This window comes from Lissotriton helveticus, chromosome 7 (assembly GCF_964261635.1).
Source record: "Lissotriton helveticus chromosome 7, aLisHel1.1, whole genome shotgun sequence".
Taxonomy (NCBI): Eukaryota; Metazoa; Chordata; class Amphibia; order Caudata; family Salamandridae; genus Lissotriton; species Lissotriton helveticus.
The window spans coordinates 808,155,338-808,179,561 of NC_136068.1; positions in this window are offsets into that span (position 1 = coordinate 808,155,338).

Sequence of the window (24,224 nt, forward strand, 5' to 3'; positions counted from 1 at the left end):
TCAGGGTGGCGGAGTTGTCTTCGTTGTTGTTATCGAGGTGGAAGTTCAGGTCCCCAAGGAGGTTGTAATCTATGGAGGCGAGTGCGTGGGTGATGGCGAGGTCAGCGATGGCGTCGCTGAACTGAGCCCAGGGTCCAAGGGGTCTGTAGATGAGAGTTCCTCTGAGGGTGGTGTTGGGGTCAGTGTGGATCTAGAAGTGCAGATGTTCGGCGATGTGGAGGGTGTCATCTGCGTGGGTGGTGACCTTGAGGGTGGACTTGTATACGATGGCTATTTCTCCTCCGGTTCCATTGGCGCGATCCCTGCGGGTGATCTTGTAGCTGTCCGGGATGGCTATGGCGATGTTGGGTGCCGAGGAGTCGTTCCACCAGGTCTCCGTCAGGAAGGCCACGTCTGGAGAGGAGGTGTCAAGCAGATCCAAGAGCTCGATGGCGTGTTTGCGAGCGGAGCGGGTGTTGAGGAGTATGCAGCGGAGGTGGTTGGGTGACACGCCTTATGAGCTAATGCAGGCAAGGGTATTCCTCAGGCCTTGGTGCTCCTAGATCTGTCGACCGCTTTTGACACGGTCGACCATAAAATTCTGTTGGACTGTGTCAGACATGTCAATAAAGACAGGGGGAACCCAATAACCCAAAGGCATCTGGGAACAAAGCAATAAGTAAGAACAGTGATGCCCACGGTGCAATTGTTTTATATATATTAATTGTAGGACAGATACTACTAATTATCTTTCCTTGACACACTAAGTTGTCTTCAGAATTAAATCAATCTCGCATTCTGAACAAACTCTATTCCTATACCTGCACATCCATCAAATTAACCCCTTGACCGCGGCGAAAATTTTGCCGCGGTGCGGGTGATTTAGGGCATGGGCGTGGTTCAGACGGCCCCTTGCCGTCCTCCGCACACGCCCACCGTGATGTCGAACGGCCGCCGGCGGTCCGACGCATGCAAGAGGTTAATGACTCAGAAAGAAAAATGATTTTGTATATTATGTTTATCTTTCTCCTTTTCTCTTATTGTGAAAACACATATGTATACAAACATTTAACTAATATATATACCCATATATACAATATTTATACAAAACCACAAATTACAAACTTAGAAAAAATTCAAACATTAATCAAGAACCTTATTTCTGGTTCAAATGCCCACAATCAATTCAATTAAGGGATGTTACCCTATCATTATGTCAAAACATTCCCTGTACTGAGGTCACCAACAATAAGTATAGCGGAACTTATGAAGGTCTAATTATTTCTCCCTCCATTAGTATCAAGCTCCTTTCCTGTACTTTCATATGTTTAATATCAATTATCTTATGTTGATGCCGTAAACAAGCAGTCGACGCGTTTGAGCCTCTCTTTTACTCCAGGCCTCTTCAGGACTTAGGGCAATTCAAACAAATACTTACTTTATTCCATCTCTCCCTGAGTGAGCTATTCAATCCTATTTCTGACTTTGCAGTTTAGATAACACATAGTGCTTGTCCGCAGCTTCTCATCGGGAGACCCTCGCTCTTAGTATCAGCTACCAGGTTTCTTAATTCCACTAGCGGTGATTCATATTTACTCTAGTCAAATCGATGGAGTCGCATTGCACCGTGTCAGACAGACCGGCAAACAGGGCTCAGCTCTCAACTGGATCAAGTCCTTCCTCGAGGGCCGCACCCAAGCAGTACGCCTTGCCCTTTTTACTGCCCCCGAGATCGCTACCACGTGTGGGGTCCCACAAGGATCGTCACTGTCCCGCCACCTGTTTAATCTTTACCTCCTGCCCTTGATTCACTCTCTAAGGAACAGGAAGGTAACCACTTTCAACTACGCTGACGACCTTCAGTTTGTTTTTACTATTGACAACTCCCCTGACTCAATCCAGGAATTTCAAGACATCATGCTTCATATCCAGAGTTGGATGGACCTTAACCATCTCAAACTTAATCCGGGCAAGACCGAACTAGTCCTGCCCGGGAAAGGTCAGATTTTCTGGGGCCCACACTATTGGCCGACAGAACTGCGACCTCTCCCTATCCTGTCCCCCTCCGTAAATAGCCTAGGAATCACCATAAACGCTGATCTCTCACTTAGAGGCCAAGTAGGGGCAGTGGTTTCCACATGCTTCTTCCAGCTATGCAAAATTAGGAAGATTGCCCATTTGCTTACCCACACCGCTTTCATACAGGTAGTGATTGCTCTGGTACTCTCTCATCTCGACTTCTCTAACACTATCTACCTTGGCCTTCCACTGTTCTAACTCCAATGTCTCCAGTTGGTACAAAATCGAGCTGTGAGATTAATCCACAAACAACCAAAATGGCAATCTGCAGACCTTTACTATCTAAACTTCACTGGCTCCCAATCGCTCAACATGCAGCCTTTAAGACAGGGTGCCTAATCTTTAAGGCCCTTCGCTGTAGGAGCCCTAAATTCATCAGTTGTATGATATCAAGGCATGCTCCCCCCCGTAACCTGCACTCAGCACACCTTCAGCTGCTAACTACCCCTACCTTTAAGCTCAAAAGCCAGGGAGGGTGTAGGTTCTCCTATCTGGCCCCCTAAATTCTGGAACTCCCTTACACTAACGATTTGATCCTGCAACAAGCTCTTGGGGTCAGAAAAATGCTCAAGACATGGCTGTTTGAGCAGGCTCATGCATAATCCGTCCCTGCTTTGACACTGCCCAAAGTTAAGTGCCAAGAAACCTTTCGGTGTACGTGCACCACAGAAATTTGTGTTAACATAACTTAACATGCAGTGTCTGATGCAACACATGCCACACATAATCCAGTGGAAATCATACCCAAGAGGAACCTTCATTTTGATGAATATGTCTGCAGTTCACACCCTAGGGTCGGCTGGCCTGTGGGGCAATCAGATAGTGCCCACTGGACTGGTGTGACAGATCCATGTGTGGGCCATTTTTTAAACAGTTTGTGAGCCTGTTTTATGGCCAGGTGGGCTTGTGTTTACTGTTGATTTTCCTGATATTACTACAAGCATTGTCTTCTGCAAACACAAATCCATTCTGTCCACCATGCGTTGCCAAATACTCATAAAACGTGCCTTTACAAGTTAAAAATTGGCCTGATTTGCAAATGTAGGTCACTTTTTTAGCTATACGGTTTTCTAACGAGGGCCACTTTTATTTTGGTGCTTTGACCGATTTTTTTTCCCAGTCCCACCCTGCCACATCTTCTTTCATTTCTATGCAGTTTCCTGAAGTTAATTACTAACTACAGCAAGGCATTTGTAGTACAAATGTCTATTTGGCAGATTATGGGCCTCATTTATGAGGCTCTACTGGCACTTTTGCAACGCAGGCTTGTCACTTTTTTGACGTTCAGATGGAACAATGTGCCACTTGCATATTTATAGGGCCACGTAAAGCCACGTTACGTGGCTTTTCATGGCCTTATAAATATGGGCCCCTTTTACGCAGAAAAATATGTGAAAGGGGCGTTCCATGGGTGTTGTTGGGGGAGTTCCCAGCAAGATCCATGGCTTTTTGACACTGCCCCTGATTTACCAGAAATCATAGGGTGTGTAAGGGAGGCACAACACGGAGAAAATATCTTTATTTCTCCTAATTTTTCCTCTTTCTATTTGTGCTGCATTCTGAAGCACACATAGAAAGAGGAAAAAGCCTCTTGTGATTGTTTTTGAGCAGGAAGGTTTCCCTTTTCTGCACAAAAATTATCATTCCTGCAATGCAGGCAACCTTGCCCCATGGTGCAAAGGTGCTTGTGTTGGCGCACGGTAGCCCATTGTGCACCGTCGCTGGGGGAAAAGGAAAGGAATGTGCCGTATCTAGTAGATAAGGTGCATTCCTGCACTTTTCTTTTGCCGTAGGGCAGCGCAGCAGCAAGGCCTACCTCGTTGCCCAATGACAAACAAGCATTGGCATAGCCAATAGTTCTCGCCTTTGGGACCATATAAGTGTTTAACCATGCAACAGTTAATGTTGTTGCACCAAGGATATTGTGCTGCATAACTAAATACTTATAAGGTTCCAAAGGCAAGACCTATTGGCTATGCCAATGCTTGTTATTTTCTGAGATGGTTCCTAAACATTTGGAATGCTTCCGCTGGCACAATACAGGCAGGGACCACAATAGAAGATTAATAGAGCCATCATCTCTGTCTTTCCCTCGAGCCTCCTGTATCACAGACCCGGGTATTGGAGTAGAGATTTTAGTATACAGGGAGGGTGCCCCATGGAAGTTCACAACTACATTGCTACCAGATGCATGCTTTCTGGACAAAAGCGAGACTGTGGCCATCATCCTCCTGGACCTATCAGCTGCTTTCGACACAGTCTGCCACCACACCCTACGAACCAGCCTCCTCGACGCAGGAATCCGAGGCAAAGCACTGGAGTGGACCACCTCCTTCCTCTCCGGCAGAACACAGAGCATCCGCCTCCCTCGCTTCCGATCCGAAGCCACCAAAATCATCTGCGGCGTACCCCAAGGATCCTCTCTCAGCCCGACATTGTTCAACATCTACATGGCCCTGCTCGTCCACGTCGCCAGACTGAACGACCTCAACATCATGTCCTACACCGACGACACACAACTGATCCTCTCATTCACCAAGGATCAGCTCACCGCCAAAACCAACCTCCACTAAGGAATTAAAGTCATCGCCAAATGGATGAAGAACAGCCGTCTGAAGCTGAACTCGGACAGGACGGAGGTCCTCATCCTTGGCTCCACCCTATCTGCCTGGGACGACTCCTGGTGGCCGACCGCCCTGGGAGCAGCACCAACACCCACCGACCATGCATGCAAGCTGGGATTCATCCTCGATTCAACACTCTCCATGACCAAGCAAGTCAACGCCATCTCACTCTCCGCATGCTCCGAAAGATCTACAGGTGGATCCCCACCAACACTAGAAGAACGGTCACCCAGGCGCTCGTCAGCAGCAGACTAGACTACAGAAATGCCCTCTACGTGGGAGCCCCGGCCAAACTGCTGAAATGACTGCAACGCATACAGAACACCTCTGCACGCCTGATCCTTGACATCCCTCGCCACAGCCACATCACACCCCACCTGAGAGACCTGCACTGGCTTCCCGTCAACAAGAGGATCACCTTCAAGCTCCTCAACCATGCACACAAAGCACTCCACAACACTGGACCAGCATACCTGAACAAATGACTCACCTTCTACACCCCGTACCGCCAGGTCCGCTCCTCCGACCTCGCCCTCGCCACCATCCCCCGAGCAACCATAGGTGGCAGATCTTTCTCCTATCTTGCAGCCAAGTCCTAGAACACCCTCCCCATCCTCTTATGGCAGACCGAAGACCTAATAACCTTCAGGAGGCTACTCAAGACCTGGCTGTTCGAGCAGTAGCAGCACCCCCCCTCCCAGCACCTTGAGACCCTCACGGGTGAGTAGCGTGCTTTACAAATGTCTTGATTGATTAATTGATTGATTGATAAACACACCCCAGTCTCACAAGTCACCTCCAGCATAACCCCACGTGAATGTGCCACGTAGTGCACAGCGACATCTGTACCAAACCCCAGGCACCATGCAGCAGGAAATCCTGGGCCAAATTGAGTGGTGGCACTTGTTTAGACCCCTAGCTATGGTGGCGTGGGTGCCCTTCACCTCCATAAGAAACAATGGCAAAGTTTTGGCCATGTCTTAAAACTTACCATGAGCATGTCCAAAATGTTCAGGGTGAAATTCGCATAGCAACACCTGATGCCATAGCACAGGTCGTCCTATAACAGATAGATAGAGAGGAGACATTCAGGACTCTTCAGCCATAGGGCCAAGATGGAAGCCTCTTACTAACAGGAGATAGTTGTGTTTAAACCATTTTGTACCCCTCCCACCCACCAAAAAAAAGCATGGGCATGGTTCTATGAATGTCTGTTTGCTATTGCTGAATTGCGGAGTCTGAATCTAGGCGTCTGCTGAAAAATAATCTGATGAGCAAAGCAGCAGACATGGGCATACATCACCACATGGGCAAAACTGGGGCAGTGAATTCCGTGTTGGTGCCTACAAAAGGTTGGCATAGCTGAGTCAGACATGTCACACCACTGGCCTTTCAGATGCAAGCGCATGTCTGGAAATGTCCCAGACCCCAGTTTCCTGGCAAGTCCTCAGGGTTGTAACACAAAGGTCCCTGTGGAGCTGACGGGCCCCACACTATAGGGGACTCCACAAGCCAACGAACCCTAAGAATATTTCTGAGATATGGAGTGCCGGTGGTCCCCTATGAAATTTTTGGGGGGAGTGGGGGGGGAGGGGCATCATCTTGTGTTAAGTCCCCCAGACTCCATCTCTCTTTTAATGTGTGGTCTTTGGGTCCATTCCCCACTTTATGGGCAAATGCTTTTAAAAATGTAACCTTTGCTCTATTTTATCATGTTCCTTTTCTGTACTCTCACCTGGCGTATAGGCAAAAACAGTGTCATCTTGCTGCCTGTGAAAAAAAAGAGAATAAAGCCCCGGGGGCTAGAAACGCTGTAGCATTCCATTAACACCAAACTAGCTCTTACTGGTTCCTATCCACCTCCCAGAGGCGACTCGGCTTTAACGTGGCAGAGAAAAATGAAACACAAACGCGGCACAGCGGTTGTGAAAGTGAAACAGTACTGGGCTAACAAGTGGGAGGGGTGGGGGGAGTGCAAGAGAACACACTGCAATTCCCTTGCGGGACCGAGCAAACATATGTTGGCAAAGCTCCATCCTGTAAGGGAATCGCCAAACGTGCAACATTGCCATTGAAATCAATTAAATGAGTGCATGTTTTTGGCTGAAAAGCCGAAGCAATTTCTATAGGTCTTTTTCCAATGCAGGGCATGCACGCTGCGTATGCGAGACCTAAAAAAGGCATAAATCAGGCCCTACGAATTTTCTGAGCCTTCATATTGGAATGTCTGACAAAATGTCGATACTAAAAATATCGATATACAAAAATATTGCAACAAAATTATCGATGTCAACAATATTGACATCCTATCTCCAACAAGGTAAGTACAAAAATATCGGAAAAAAATATCGAACGTCAAAAATATCGTAATTTAAAAATATTGTTTTTTAATTAAAATAAATATGTAAAATACATTAAATAATACTTATAAATGTAATAAACATAGTTAAACATATTTTATAATTTTTAAAATAATAATTAATATACATAATTTAATAAAAAATGTATCAAACATATATATAATACATAGTATATATACTTACTTAATAATAACTTTTATTAATTATTTGAATAACTTATAAATAAATACAATTTTTATATATTACAAATACATCTATACACATAAAATGATTATAGAAATAAAAAATAAATAAAAATGTAAAACAAAATTTAAAAGGTAAGGAGAATGTTGAATAGCATAGGGGTAAACATTACTATTCCAACTCCAGAGAGTGCAACAGTAGGGAAAGTGTTGGATAGCGTAGTGGTAAAAATTACTATTCCAACTCCAGAGAGTGCAACAGTAGGGAAAGTGTTGGATAGCGTAGGGGTAAAAATTACTATTCCAACTCCAGATAGTGCAACAGTAGGGAAAGTGTTGGATAGCGTAGGGGTAAAAATTACTATTTCAACTCCAGAGAGGGCAATAGTAGGGAAAGTGTTGGATAGCGTAGGGGTAAAAATTACTATCCCAACTCCAGAGAGTGCAACAGTAGGGAAAGTGTTGGATAGCGTAGGGGTAAAAATTACTATTCCAACTCCAGAGAGTGCAACAGTAGGGAAAGTGTTGGATAGCTTAGGGGTAAAATTACTATTCCAACTCCAAAGAGTGCAACAGTAGGGAAAGTGTTGGATAGCGTAGTGGTAAAAATTACTATTCCAACTCCAGAGAGTGCAACAGTAGGGAAAGTGTTGGATAGCGTAGGGGTAAAAATTACTATTCCAACTCCAGAGAGTGCAACAGTAGGGAAAGTGTTGGATAGGTAGGGGTAAAAATTACTATTTCAACTCCAGAGAGTGCAACAGTAGTGAAAGTGTTGGATAGCGTAGGTGTAAAAATTACAATTACAACTCCAGTGAGTGCAACAGTAGGGAAAGTGTTGGACAGTGTGGAAGTTAAAAACAACATACTTAAAAATAATTAAAATGTAAAAAAATATGAATGAAATATTTATTAAATAACTATAAACTATTTTAAAAAAACAAAAAATAATTAAAAACATAATTACCAATGAATAATTAATTAACAATAAATTAATAATAAATGCCAATAAATACAAATTAATATTAATTAACAATTAAAAACATATTTATAAAACATAATAACAAGAACATATTAATTATACAAAATAATTACCAATTAACAAATATTAACAATGAAGTAATGTTGTATACCAAAAACAATTATTTTTTACAATTAACTACCAATTAATAAAAAATAATTACAAATTAATAAAAAATAATTTTCAATTAATAATTATTTAACAATAATATAATTATCAATACCAACTAATAAACAAAAATTAATAATGAATTACCTTTAAATTACTTCCCACCCTATTCCACTATAAACCCCTAACCCGCTACAGAACTTAAACAATAAAATTAATTAAATGTATTTGTAATTAGTAAAAAATGAATAATTAATGTACTATAATTGAATTACTTCCCACCCTTTTTCCCTATAAACCCGCAATCCCCTACGGTACTAAAACACAAAATTAAAATATACATATAAAATTATTAACAAAATACATGAAAATAATACAAATATCGATATTAGTAACATCGATATATTTGATATCAATATTACTAACTTCGATAATAAAAACATCGATATTACTTACCTTAAAGTCGATATTCTGTCCATCGAAATTATTGACATTGATATTTTGTACCATCGAAATTAAAACATCGATATTATTGTATATCATTATTTTAATTTCGATATTTTTGGTACTCACCTTCATATTGCACTGCAAGTGATTTGATAAACCCTCACAATCCAAAAGGGAAGCTGGTAGCAGCGAAAAGCAACATAATCCACTTCCTATATTGTGACCGGCCTCTGACTATTTGCAAACTATAAAGGGCCACCTTTAATAGTTTGCTTTTTTGCGCCAGCTTTTGTGTGGTGTAAAATTAGCATTTTCACAAACTTTTCATGGTTTCGTAAATTTTAACATTGATTCACAAAATGTTTTTCTATTAATTTGTCACTTTAAAAAAACAAAAAAGAATTGCAGTACCACCAATTGCTGCTTTTGCATTGTGGCACCTTTTCTGACTTTTTACATTGTGAAAAAGGAACTTGTATTTTCTAAGTAATTTGCACTGACTTTGCAAAGGATTTTATGCCTTGGGCGTGTATCTAACACCGCCTGAAAGGCAGTGAAAACCATAGTAAGCTACCCCCCAAAGAAGGGGACTTGGAAGTGTACCAAAAGCCGCCAATCATGCAGAAAGGGGTTTGAAATTATACAATGATCTTAAAGTATGAAAGAATTATAGAAATAACTTTTTAACATTGGAATATGTTTACATTTCTTCCCACACATTTTAAAGATAAAAAACAGGTTCGTTGCATTACATTCTGGGCCTTTGAAAACAAATGCACAGTTGTTCAGAAATATAACTGAAGGCCACTCGTCAACTCGAAGAAGCACATTTGAGGCGCTGGAGTCAGAGGAGCATGGAATTTTCAAGGGCGTAAAACTACCTCCTCAAGGACAGAGAGAAAATGGCACATGTCTCTGCCACGCCTTTGGTTCCACACCAAAGCCTACAACATGGGTACACCTTTTGGTCATGCGTGTTCTTCACAGTAAAGAGGTTTGCAGGAATTGTGGAGAAATTTTGCAGGGAATGAGAGGACATTTCTAAGGAATGCATGGCGAAATAGGGGGAAATAAAAAAACGCATCTATTGCTATTAAGAGAGGGATTTAATCTGTCAAGTGTACATATTGTTATAGATGAAATATAAAGAGAGTTCTTACTTTTCAACATCTAACCATATTTAGACATCTGTGGCAGGACCTCCCACAGCATGTGGTGTATAGAGTATAAATAAAATATTTTGATCAAGTAAATACATTTTGACCAGCTGGTATTTTCCTATTAACATTATTATCCATCATTTTATTAAAGTAAGTTTGGAAAGCGAAGGCTTCCTAGTGTATTTGTTGCTGCTGTTGTTGCAAATATACACTGGCTTCTTGCCACTCAAAGAAACAAAAAAAGAAAAAAAACTATACTAGAATATGTCCTCCAAAGGCTCTGTTATTGCTTTTGTAATATTTCTGTTTCTTATCCTTCTATGTAGATCATCTTCATGTTAGGTTTATTGCAGATGGTGAATACGAAGTTCTTTTTAATCAGAGGACACTTAACATTGGTGCTGAATGTTTCTTTTTTTAATTGATGTTTTTCATAGAATACTAAATGTACCTACACATGTGTTTTCATAGGTTGATTAAGTGGAGTGTGTCTGCCTAATTTTCACTTTTCCTCACCGTCCCAGATGCGATTACTGCCCTTCTGGTACTTCTAAATACCCATAAATAACACAAACGTTGGCAAAGCCAAAAGGTCTTCACTCTAAAAGGCAGAGCTATTGGCTCCAATACCTGTTTCAATTGCACATGTGTGCTTGTGTTAAGATGTAAGCTTACCCGTAGCAGGCAATCTTTCAATGTGTGTGTTCTGTTAAAGAAACTACATCCCAACACAGGTGCTGATGCATGCGCTTAAGTTGTCATATATGCTCGGGCATTGTGATACAGGCATAGCAGACAGCATTGTTTGAACGGTGAATTAAAATGTAACATAGACAAGTGTGAAAAGAATAACAAATTAAGTGAACAATTCAGCAGCACTGTCCAGGTGCCAGGCTCTAGTAAAGAAATATAACTAGAGAGTATGAGATGGGGAGTGGGCCTGGGAGTGGGACGGAAAGGAGGGGGGAGAGAGCATGGAAACAAATAAAAAGAGTCTCTTCAAGCACGCAGTGGAAGGACACACCTCATAAAATCAGAACACTCTGAGATCTAAGTGCTCATATGCAGGCCAAACACAAAAATATGGTTGAGAGCTTTCAAATCAGGAGCTGACCACTGAGATAGATAATGTAGAGTGCCACCTGGCCTCTATCTTACTTTGTAGGTACCAGTTAACACCCCCCGAGTCAGGCGAGGCCCGACTCGAGGATATAAATAAATGGGCAGAAGACCGCACAGGGTCTTCTCTGGCAGTTAGCCATTTTGTACCTGTCATTTCTTACAGTATGCACCCAGAGGTCTAAGCGAGGAACACGTCAAGGCACCCCCGCCACACTGGCGACAAGGCCGGTACCGACCCACACCACCTCATATGCAAGCGCAGAGTGAGAAGCAACTTCATGATCAACCTCACCGTGTATACCAGAGCTGAGAGCTCCTGTGTCCCCAGAGCTGCTACCAGGCCTCCCTGCAATCCTGAGGCCAGCACTGCTACAGCTGTCCAGTCCAGCGACATCAGGAGTGTCATCTGCGTTGGTAGGTGCCTGCCCCAAGTCTGGCAGCTGTCCCGCTCTCCCCTCCTCAGCAGGCCACCAGTCAGCAGCCTGCAGCCACTGCCTCAAGATGCCACGCAGCCGAGGAGAAACATGGACGGGACCCAACACGCGCCCCTCCATCCCGCTCTCTTTCAGAAGGTCTGCTGTGCGCGGAGCGGGCCATCACCCATCAGGAAGCCTGCACACATGGTCATGGGCAGCTGTGCACTGCCTGTGCCCATAACGGACACTCATCCAGGTGGCACGGAGCACTCCTGAAAGTGAATTGCATGGCCTGGGCTTGTGGCGGAAGGCCCATTTCCAGATTATAGAGAACTGCAGGATATAAGCAATAAAAATAATAATAATAATAATAATAAAAATTGTAAAGCCATCAATGGAAAAATACCGATTGTCAAGGGGAACCTGTGTTTGTCTCATGATGAACAAACAGTGGCCAAGCTCTGCAATGGCATTTGCAAGTCAATATAAACAATAAAGTCGGTAGCCTTATGGCTAGAGCGGTCACCCTCGAAGCTGTGGAACCGGGTTTGAGTCTTAGCAATGACACTCAACGTCCTGTGATTCTGGGCAAATCACGTAATCTCCCCGTGCCTAACCAAAAATGAATGTGTCCTTCTGTAATTAAACTGGTGCCATGTAAAGCGCTCTGATACCCGATGTCTCGGGTCTAGTTCGCGCACAAGCAGTTTAAACTTCACATTGACACATTAGTCATGCCAATGGCACTTCCTCACAGGTGAGTCCCCTTTCCCGTGAGGCCCCAAGTGGAATAAGAGTTACAGGCACTAAAAGATCTGGGGGTCTTCGAGAAGGTCACCGGCCCTACCCCCGTAGGTATCGCCTCTTGTTTTGGCATCAAAGCAACCAGGAGCGATCAGTCTCTGTATCAACGTGCACCACCTGAACCAGGCTGTCAAGAGAGTGCCACATCATGCCACAATAAACAACATTGTGGTGGATCATAACAAGGCCTAGTGGTTCTCCAAGCTCAGCCTTCACTCCAGATACCACCAACTAGAGCTGGCCCCCGCGTGCAGGCACCTCACGACCTGGGGCGATATAAAAGGCTGAGTATTGGTGTTTCCTCAGTGGCAGAGGTCTTCCAAAACGCCATTAAGGAGACACTGTCCAGCCTGATGGGAATCCTCAATTTAAGGGATGACATCTTGATCTTTTTGAGTAGCCGAGGTACTAAAAGTCAAAAAGTATAATTCTGTTTTGGTACACCAATTTGCAAACCCTCTTAATGTACTCACATACATACCACCATAAATCACAGGTACAAAAATAGACCTGGTATTGAAACACTTATAAATACCATTTAATAAAAAGTACTTTATCTCCAATATCTAATTAAAAAAAATCTAAAAACATGAATAGGACACAGTTTAAAAATCGGAGAGGGCTTCAGAACAGACAATCACAGTTGTAATTAAATATGTTAATTTGTGAAAAACATACAGACTAAACCTCATACAAATCATCCACTTTTTGTAAGAATATAGCTCAGTACAGTACAAATGTAATGACAACACAAGGGTTAAAACAATGGAACCACCTTCCTCAGGACAAAAATTACTTTTTCTCTCCTCTCCTATATTGAATCATCAATCCTATTTAAAAAAAGAAACATGTACAATCTGTTTATAGAAATCTCATAACATATGTAATTCAAAATAGTACATTCATATCACTTCAATTGGATATCATGTTACCATAAGTGCTCCTATATCCATCAGCTCAAGTTATTAAAAAAACTCTATCCATACTATCACCACCTTTAATCTACACACTATCTACTCATTCATTTTGTAGCCACAAATATCTTTTGTATTTCTTATTTAATCAACCCGGTGGTGCACTCACCAGTTTGAACTCAATAAAGCTCCCTTTTGCATCAGGTGTGTCTTGACTACAGGATCACATATGACCTGCCGATAGAAAGCAAAAATAGAGGACCTAAATGAATCAATAAGACCTTAATGCCAGGATGGTTACGTTACTTTAATTTATTCAATAAGATGGTACATGTTCTATTCATTTACAGGACAACAACTATTTCACTGTGCCAGACGATGTGCATTGGTATCAAGGTACATCAGCCCCATATGCTGCAGATTTAGTATTCTTATTATTTGAATAAAAACCTATCACACAAGAAAAACATATTTATGTAACCTATTTCTGTGAAATCGATAACCTTGAGTACTGTGATTGTTCAAAAAATCTATCTTTCATTGGGTTCAATCGCATACGTTTACACTGGGAGTCAAGCAACTTCCAGTGTTTGATTAAAATTCAGCAAGGGATATGTGACCTGAAGAGTAAGGAAAATACTCAGTTATAACTCCCCTTCCTTATCACTTCAGTTTTGTGTTTGTTCTATTTTATATTTATCCTAATGACTTACAGCAGTTTCTTTTGTGTCATCCTTAAGTTCTTGGTCTGTGTGTATTCAATGTAACAAACACAATTTTACTCCGCAGACATATAGCCTGGAGGTACACCATATGCGCCTTTGAGACACATTATGCTGCTTGTCTCACTGTGGCCTCACCCTGAACAAAGCCAAGAATTGTTTTTACTAGGAGTTGATTGAGTTCTTTAGGTACAGATTCTCCCGTGAGGGTATCAGAGTAGATCTGAAAAAGGCCCTAGTCATATAAACTATGCAAACTCCCAGAAACCTAAAGGAAGTCTGCAGTTTTCTGGGGATGGCCACCTACTGCAGATGTTTTATACCAAACCTGGCCTCTCTACCCGAGCGCCAGAGGGCTCTCACATGCATCAGTGTGTCTTGGGAGTGGAACCAACAAGCCACTAAGGCTTTCAAATTAATCAAAGAGGCCCTCATGGACAAGACCACCATGTCCTACTTCCACCCAGGGAAAAGGACGGAGCTAATTGTTGACGCCAGCCCCGTGGGTCTGGGAGCTGTCCTCAGGCTGGAAAACACCAAATAGGACTGGTTGTCCATAGCCAATGCCAGCAGAGCACTCTCGGAAACTGAAATGAGGTATGCCCAGATTGAGATAGAGGCTCTGGCCATAAAGTGGGCCTGTCAAGACTTCCACCTCTACCTCTATGGCCATGAGTTCAGAGGGGTGATCGACTACAAGCCGCTCATCCCTCTGTTCACTGGAACCACACAACTTGCTCCTCCCAGGATAGAACAGTGGGTGGTACAACTGCAGGCATACAGATTCGACATTGCCTACTGCACTGGAGTCAATAACCAGGCCGATTATCTATCCCCCATCCCCTGCTAACAGAAGTCCCGTGGCTGGACCAGGATTGAATTGAATTGAATTGAATTGAATATTGATTTATATAGCGCGATTGCTGCCCAATGGGCGTCCAAGCGCTGAGCAAGTAGACAGAGCTGGGCAGTGCGGAGAGGTTAGAGCTCAGTGGACCTTGCAAACAGAAGCGTCCTAAGTTGTTTGCGGAAGGAGAGCAGGTTCGAATTGGACCGGAGATGTAAAGGGAGTGCGTTCCACAGTTTTGAGGCGTTTAGAGAGAACATCCTTCCTTCGGTCCTGGCTCTCCTTACTTTAGGAATCACAGCCAAGAAAGCCTCCGTAGAGCGAAGATTTCTATTTGGGTGGTAGTGGGTGACTAAGTTGTTATTGATTGCTGGGCCTGTCTTCCAGAAGGCCCGGTGGGCGATACATAGTGCCTTAAATGCCACTCTCTGTTTCACTGGCAACCAGTGCAAGTTTTTTAATCCGGCTCTGGCTGACTGGGTGCGTGGGATCTGTAGCAAGGTACGGGCTGCACAGTTTTGTACCACCTGCAACTTTCGTAGGGTCATCTCAGGGGCTCCCACGTATAGGGCATTGTTCGAATCTAACCGGGACTGGATCAAGCCCTGTACTGACAACTGTTTGGCCTCCATTGGCAGAAGAGGTAGAACTTTCCTCAGTGTTCTGAGTAAGCCAAAACATGTGGCAGATAGCTTAGTGGCCTGAGTGGAGAAAGAGAGACTTTTGTCGAGCCGTACTCCTAGGCTTTTTACACTCTCCTTAGTGGTAGGAGGGGTGCCCAGACAGGCAGGCCATAGGGAGGTGAATGACACTGGGGGATGAAAAGTGCACCAAAGAATTTGTCAGAATGATCCTCCAAGAAGCTTGCCCCATGGCACTGAGGCTGAAAGAGATTGGAGAGGCCACCAACCAGGACGAAAACCTAACAAAGGTAAAAAAAGAGCTATCCCAAAGGAAATGGCAACCCTTCCTCAATATCTCCTGGTCCCTGACTGAGGATGACCAGCTCACAAGGCAGCAGCTGTGGAGGGTCTGCCTTGAGCTCACTGAAGAGATGAAAGGAATACTGCTCCGTGGCCAAGTGACCATTGTCGCGAGAGAGCTGTTGGACCAGGTAGTCAACCTCGCTCACGTTGGGTACCAAGGCGCGTGAAGATCAAGGCCCAGCTCCACAGCTAGGTATGGTTCCCAGGGATGGATACCAAGGGCAACGAGACAGTGCGCAAAGGCATTCTTGTGCTATCACGGGGGAGCAGCTACCCACACCAGTCCTCAATGAAGAACCAAGCCTGGAACCATGGACAAAGATTAGCATAGACTTCAGGAGTTTCCCCGATGGCCGGAACACCATTGTAACGATGAACTCACAATCAAAGTTCCCAGTCTTGGAGGTGGTGTCGTCCACAGCATTCCCTCAAGTCAAGGCAGTGCTGGACAAGACCTTCACAATACTGGGCCTGCTGGAGGAGATAAAGTCAGACAACTGGCCTCTTTTTCAGTCTGTCTTGCCATCCAACATAGGTAAATCCACTGCAATGGCCCCAGGCAGATGAAGAAGTTGAGCCCTTCATGCAAACTCTCAACTGGGCCTTCCAGATAAGAGTTGAATGAAGTTGCGGCTCATCTACTGTTTCAGAAGCCCACACTGGACAATATCCGTGCTAGTCCAGGCTGGCACACTGCGGAATTCAATAGCAAAGCCATGCTGGCTAGGAAGAAAGCCACGAACCGGAAGGTAAGCCTGAGTCAGACAGCACAGTTTTCCTCTCTACAAGTGTGTTACTATGTCATTATCAAGGACAGGTACCCCGGATGGAAGTTCGAACACCCTACGAACACCCAATGAACCAGAGGTGTGGAGAATCCTAGTGGCCAACGGCACTATGATCTCTGCACAACGAGACCCTTGCATGGTCACAAGAAACATGTCATGGTTTAAGAAGGTGGGCGGACATTGTTCAAATGACGAAAGGGAAGTTGAGCTGGAGTGTGGAGAGGAATCTGCTGATAATGCAGAGATCGTCTTCCCGACCATGAGCGACGGATGTTGCTCCCCGAGCAGGGCATCCAAAAGCACCAGCTATGCCAGGAGAAAACTCCTTCTAGGAAAGCTAGGTGGAGCGGGAGCCTTACAACAACTCCAGGAGCCAGACGTATGGTCTCCGGCCAAATCCGTGACCCAGCCAGACACTCAGAAACTTTGTGTGCCTCATGTATCCTGGGCATTAGAAGGGTGGGTTGATCCCACTAAAGAATAGGAGGGATGTAGAAAGCCAACCGAACTCTATCTTACTTTGTTGCCAACTGTTAACACTGCCTGTGCCGGGTACGGCCCAAGGATATAAATAAATGGGCATAAGACCGCAGGGAGTTTTTACCTGCAGTTACCCATTGTGCACGTGTCATTTCTTTTGGTATGCACGCAGGGCCAGTGAGGCCCAAACAAGGGACAGGTCAAGCCACCCCTGGTACAAATAACAAAGCCACCTGATTATGAAGAAGAGGTGAAGTAGGGGTGCTCAAGTCCACTCCAAGTATAATTTATGTATTAGATGCAACAGGGCTTGCCAACAAACAGCTGTGTAGCAGGGGAAACAACCATTACAACGCAGTCATTACAAAACACACTACCTTTAAAATACAGCTGTTACAACGCAACTACGCAACTGCCTTTACATCACATGCCATTACAACATATGCCACTACAACGCATGCCACTACAACGCATACCATTACAACGCATGCCATTACAATGTATTATAAGATAAGTAATGGGGATTTTTTAGTTTTAGGGTGGGTATGGGTTTTGGGATGCATGGGGATTAGTATTTTTACCCTTACACTATCCACCCATTACCCTACTCCTGCACTCAGTGGAGTGGGAATAGTAATTTTTACCCCTACACTATCCAACACTTACCTCACTGTTGCCCCAAAAGTATTATGCATTGTAATGGTATGCCTTGTAATAGTATGCCTTGTAATGGTAGTTTCTAAAAATGCGTTGTAATGGCATGTGTTGTAAAATCATGCGTTGTAATGGTAGTTGCGATGTAAAAACCACGTGGCCTAAAAATGATGGAATCACAAGAAAATATGTCTTAGCCTTTGTTTGTACTTTACTAATCAATAAAGAGTCACATTTAAACTGAAGGGTGCATGGGGGTGTGTGAGATAAAGGTGTGTTAAAAAAACCTAGCAAAAACATAGACTGCTCAAAAATAACACAAAGCACATATACATATTTAAAAGGTAGATTAGAGGAAAACAAATATGTTTTTGGTCAAAAAATGAATTAAACTGTAGAACATATTACTCAAAAAATCACTTGATACATTAATGAGATATTTTCTCAAACCAATGAAACAATGCAACAGACTGTGGTGTGTGCAACATGATGGTTACCTGTGAACATTAACATGGTTCATAAAAGCGTACAAATAAAGTAATGGGGAGTTAGAGTCCAGGCTGATATTCTTATTTGCTATTCACATGAGACTCAAGTTCAGTTAAAGGTGAGACTGAAAATCAATTGTTCGGGTTCTTTCTGAAGCACATATAGTCTAGTCCAACATCAGGCCTGAACTCAAGACATTCTCCGGCTCCCCAAAGGTGAAGCTATCCTAGCGTTGTTGGGGCTGTTGTGGAGATTAAGCAAGCTATTGCCCAGAGTTGCCATGTGGGACCCATTATTAGAATAGGCACCGAAGTGAGAATTATCAGGTCGGAGGAAATTGAGCCCAAGACCCCTGAGGTGGGAATTGAACCCTGGCCCCGGGCTAGATCTCTGCATCAGGGTCTGCCACTCTAACCATTGAGCCACACTTCTCCACTTGAACCGCAGCCACATGCAATGTAGATAGGGCAAATAAATGATAAACTGGTGCACAGCTCTGTCATGCACCTGTATTCAGACATAGAACGTGTTCATGATAGGGCCCCCTATAATATAGCTTTCTTTTGTACCACGTGATTGAAATTGATTCAGCACACCAAATTATTTACAGCCATTTTCCACCACATAGAGTGTTTCTTTTCCATGCGCTGTCCAGTTCCTTATGCCACCCAATGATCTGAATCCAGCACTTTTTTTTTTTGTAACTCTGTTTATTGCACATGAAAGCAATCCACTTTCACATACAGATGGAACAAGGTAAATATCGAAATGTATTAGTGGAGTCCATAACCAACAATGAAATGTATCACAGAGGGATTGCCAACCACTAGAATGACACAGTGCAATAATACATTTTTGCTTTTTGACGAAACTTGAAATAAAAAGAAAAATCATATAGGAACTGAAGAAGAAATTACAAGCAACATGCAAAAAGTAAGTCATATCAGTAAGATTGCGAGTACAGTAGAGCAGTTCAATCAGCACAAAAAAAACAATTCCATTCTCAATATGGCACAATAGGAAATGAAAACATCAAGGCATTCAGGTACAGGCCGGTTCCCCGCCCAACACCATAGGAGCGACAGCAGAGTCCCACAATCAAGGAGGCAACATCTAAGGCAGCCCATGTGGCCTTTCTGCAATCCACTGGAGTGCCCAGTAACAATGTGCTGCAGTGCAGATTATACGTGACCCACAGGAAAATAACAATGGAGGCGGTCTCCGCGTGGATGCGGAGCCCACCCCCGTAGGAACAAAGAAATTAACCGATTGGGATTGAGCCTCCTGAGCGAGCCTCGCCACATACCTCCGGTATGGCTCCCATATGTCAATCGGTCTTGAAGCAAGTGGAATCTGTTCTGAATATTCAACACTGTTAACATTACAGTAGGCCAAACTACGGAGCCAAGCGCGCACTGTTGGAGCGCGCCTAGCACACCAGAGCAGCGCCACCTCTCGCTTGGCCAAAAGAAAGCCAATGGATGCCAGCTTACGAAGGGGGCGTGGGAAGTTTGCAACATATCCAAGCAACGCAATTTCGGGGATGGGTTGCAGGTCCATGCCCAGTATGTCCCCCAGAACCCGGTGCATTTGTAGCCAGTAGTTAGCTAGTTGTGGGCAAGTCCAGGAAAGATGGGCGAAGTCCACCTGTGGGGCTTTACATTTAGGGCAATAGTGTGTCCTGCTAGAGTCAATCCTATGTGCAAGTGCGGGAGTGTGATACATCCTCCTCAGGAACTTAAAGTGTAGGGGCCTCATTTATGAGGCCTTGCGTCAGTTTTGCGCTGCTGAAGCGTCACTTTTTGTGACGCATCGGCGGCGTAAAACATGCGCCTTGTTGCACCATATTTAAAAAGTGACGCATCTAGGTAGATGCGTCACTTTTTAAACCCCTGCGCCACATTATACCTGCGTCAGGTATAATGTATGCAGAGGGGGGGTTCCCCCGCAAATAGCCTCGTAATAGTGACGCAGTGAAATCTATGAGATTTCACTGCGTCACTTTTAGGATGCTGTTGCGTCAAAATCTTGCGCCTGCCTCACAGCAGGCATAAGACTGACGCAAGCCCTTTCTCATGGGGCTTTCCCCATGTGAAAGGAAGCATTGCTAGAGTTGCGTCACTTTTGTGACACACTCCAGCAATGCGTCACTTTTGCGCCTACAGATACGTCAGAAATACTGACGTATCTGTAACTCCTTGCGACATGATGCGTCATATTATAAATATGACGCATCAATCATGTCGCAGGGAGAGCGCAGTGAAAAGTGACGCATCGCTGTTTTTACGCAGCGATGCGTCACTTTTCATAAATGAGGCCCTATGAGTTTATGTCTGGTGTTAATGGACACTTCTCTCGTGTTGGCACAACACGCCGCCCATTGATCATCCGTGATCTGGATGCCCAGGTCGTCCTCCCAAGTGGAGCGCACCGCTGCGTCAGAGGATGGGACCGAGGCAAGGCATATCCTGTATAACTTAGAGACAACATGTGCCCCCGTCTGGTTCTGTATGATAAATGTGAGTGCAGGGGTGTTGTCAGGAGGGAGCGGATATGTGGGGAATTCAGCCCTGAGCATTGAGTAAAGCCTAGTCAGCGTGAGTGAGTCTATAAACGTCCTGTCTGTGAAGCGGTGGTCTTCCGTAAGGGAGAAAGCATGGCCGTCTGGGAAAAGATCGCCGACCATGAGTAGTTGGAATTTGGACATAGTGCGCTGAACCACCGATTCGCCTGTAATGGGGAGCAGTGAGGGTTAGGCAACGGCAGAGCAGGTGAGTATAGTTTCTCAACATGCAGCAGGCGTCGCAGTTTATCCCAAGCCCAACATGTAGTGGATAAAGGCTGTATGTCTTGTGGGTCCCGAGGGAGTCCCCTAGGAAGGATGGAAGTGAGGGCCACAGGGAGGGCCAAATCAGCCTCAGGCTTCAGATATGGAATTCTGGCATCCGGGTGGTACCAAGGGTATGCGTAGGAGCTCTGTGCTACTAAGTAATAAAGATAAAAATCTGGTACTCCAAATCCTCCACGTTCGTAAGGAAGTGTCAGTGTGCGCCAGGCCACCCGTGGGTTCCCACCGCCCCATATCAAACGCAGCAGTAAGGAACGAAGTTGAGCAAAAAAAATCTTGGTGAGAGGGATCGGAATGTTGTTGAATAAATACAAAAACCGGGGGAGGACAATCATTTTTATGATGGCATTCCTGCCAGCCATAGACAGTGGGAGGTGGAGCCAGCGTTCCGTGTGATCCTCCAAAAAATCAAGGGCATGGCCGCAATTCAAACGGACAATGGACACTGTGTCGAGGTGGATGTGGATTCCCAGATATTTCACAGAGTCGGGGCTCCATTCTAGAGGAAACGAACAGTTCCACTGCAAGGTGGAGGGGGTGAGTGGAAAAATGACCGATTTGTGCCAATTTATTCTAAGGCCCGAGAAGTCGCTAAAGCGGGCAATCTCTGACAACAGCGGCTCCAAGTGGGACTGAGGAGTCCGAACATACAAAACCGTGTCGTCGGCATACAGCGAGAGGAGTAGCGGCCCGGTGCGGAACTGAAGCCTCCTGTGGAGATGTTTCTCCTGAAAATGTCGAACCAGGGGGTCCATCGCAATGATGAACAGGAGCGGGGATAAAGGGCATCCTTGACGGGTACCTCGTGAAAGTGTGAAGCTTTCAGTAATGGTGCCATTCAAGCGTATCCGGGCGTGTGGGAGCCGAGTACAGTAACTCCACAGTTGCCACAAACATATCGGGCATTCCCATTCGTCTCATAATTGATAAAAAAAAGGGCCACTCCAGGGTGTCAAACGCTATTTCCGCGTCCAGGAACACTGCTGCAGCCGGGGTGGAGGGCTCAATTGTGTGTAAAACAGAAAACAGTGTCCGAAGATTGAGGGAGGTGGATCGATGTGGAACAAATCCGGACTGAGCCGGCGAAATGATGGTTTCCACGCGAAGCGAATTGCTAGGACTTTGGCCAAAATCTTGTAATCCAGGTTCAAGAGGGATAAGGGCCTGTAGGAGCTACACAAAGAGGGGTCACGGCCCTGCTTGGGTAATAAAACAATGACCGCCTCCCGGAGCGTGGGTGGTAGTACGCCCGCCTCAAGCCCCTCAGCGTATACCTCGACAAGCCTAGGGACAAGTTCCTCCTTGTATTCCTTGTAAAAGTCAGCCGAGTACCCATCAAGGCCGGGAGCCGAGGAGCCTTTCAATGAGTCAATGGCCTCGATTATAAAATCTGGCGTTATGGGCATGGCCAAAAACTCCTGCATGTTTTTCTCTAGGTACACCATGGCAATTTCATTCAAATACGGTCCCGAGTTGCGTTGTTCCCCGGAGAGTGTGGAAGTGTACAGGGTTTTGTAGTATGACAGAAATGTGTTGGAAACATCGGGAGTGGAGTGTTGTCGCGTACCCTGTGCGTCAATCACTTCAGTAATGTAAGCTGCCTGGTGTGGAGGTCGAAGCATTTGCGCCAATAGTTTGCCTGGCCTATCACCCTCGCCGTACTGCTGCGCCGTGTAGTGTTTACCCATGAACCTCAATTCCCGGTCCGCCGCGTCCCGAAACTCCAAGAGGAGCTCAAGGCGTTTAGCCTCACAATCCGCAGAGGGATCCTCAAGAATCTCTTTTAAGCATGGGCGTAAAATCCGTTCCGCTCGCCGATTTTGCGGATTTTCGGAAAATTCGCAAATCCGCGCTCTAAGAAATGGGGTTACCCAGATCTCCAAGGGGGTAGCATGGAACCAAGCGGGCAGGCCAAACTTCGAGGACATGTAAAGCACTCATGCAGTACCTACAGACGACACACCAGGCACAACACAAAAGAGGCAGGACACCAGTTTGAGTTGGAAAATTAAGAAGTTTAGTATCTCCAACCTGCAAAGCAAAAATGCATAACAGTGGTATCATCACATGGCGCCAACTGGCACCAGAGCCAAGTGTATCAAGGGGGGGGATTATTTACATGGGAAGTAAGGGCTGAGTCTGTAAGTCCATACTGGAAATAAAAATGTGACTAAATTAACATTGAACCTGGGGCCAATATGGCGGGGCCAACTCAGGCTCTCATCCTTAGTGATAGGCTGAAATTGCAAAATACCATCAGCATGAGTACACACCGTGCACTATAACTCCAGCCCGACCCCTGTAAAGGAAACTTCAGGGCATCACAGAAAATCCCAACATACAGGAACACCTGCAATAAATCAGCATAGGGATATCAAACATCAGGCGGGAAGCATTAATATGCATTGGCATCAGTAACATCAACAACAGGGGGTACCCTTAAACATTTCCTTCCCCTGGTTTCCTTAATAACTGGGGGACCTCAGGGCAACCCACACAGCAGGGATGATCAAGCACTTCCTCTAACCCGGTCACTGTGCAGGAATAAACATTTCACTAGTGCATGACTAGCCATTTCACTAGCCATTTCACCAGGCAGGGATGAGCATCCCTAGAAGTATATCCCTGTAAGAATCTAGGCGACATTTCAGTAGGGTGGCAAGAACAGGCTGCCATCAGAGGGTAAACAGCTCATCCGAGTACTCCCCAGTCAATTCCTTACTTATTAACCCTTTTCCTATGGGCAAGAATCATCAGGCAGTCACATTAGGCCCAAACACATTAGCCCGGAACATGAGTATGGGAGCATGGGGCAACAGACATACAACAGCAGTAAAGGGACCACCGGGCCTGCTCTCTCCACAGGGGCCCCCTAATCACACTGGGGGGACCATGCCGTCCACAAAGACCTTTACTCAGGGCACCTTGCTGGGTTTGGTTCGGTCCCCACGGGCAGCTGCATACCGGTTGTTAGGTCTTTTACTGATGGAGTCCCCTGCGGGACTCGGAAGTCATGTAGGTCCCTCCCGGGGTGGCTCCGCTCGAGCTCCCACTCACCGGCTTCCCCAGGGCTCTTCTTTCGCCTCAATGTGGGAGCAGGACACCCGCAGGGCTCTCCTCTCTGCTTCACCCGGGCCCTCTGGAGCTCTCTTTCGATGCGGAGGAGGGACCGGCACCGATCCTGTGCCTCGACG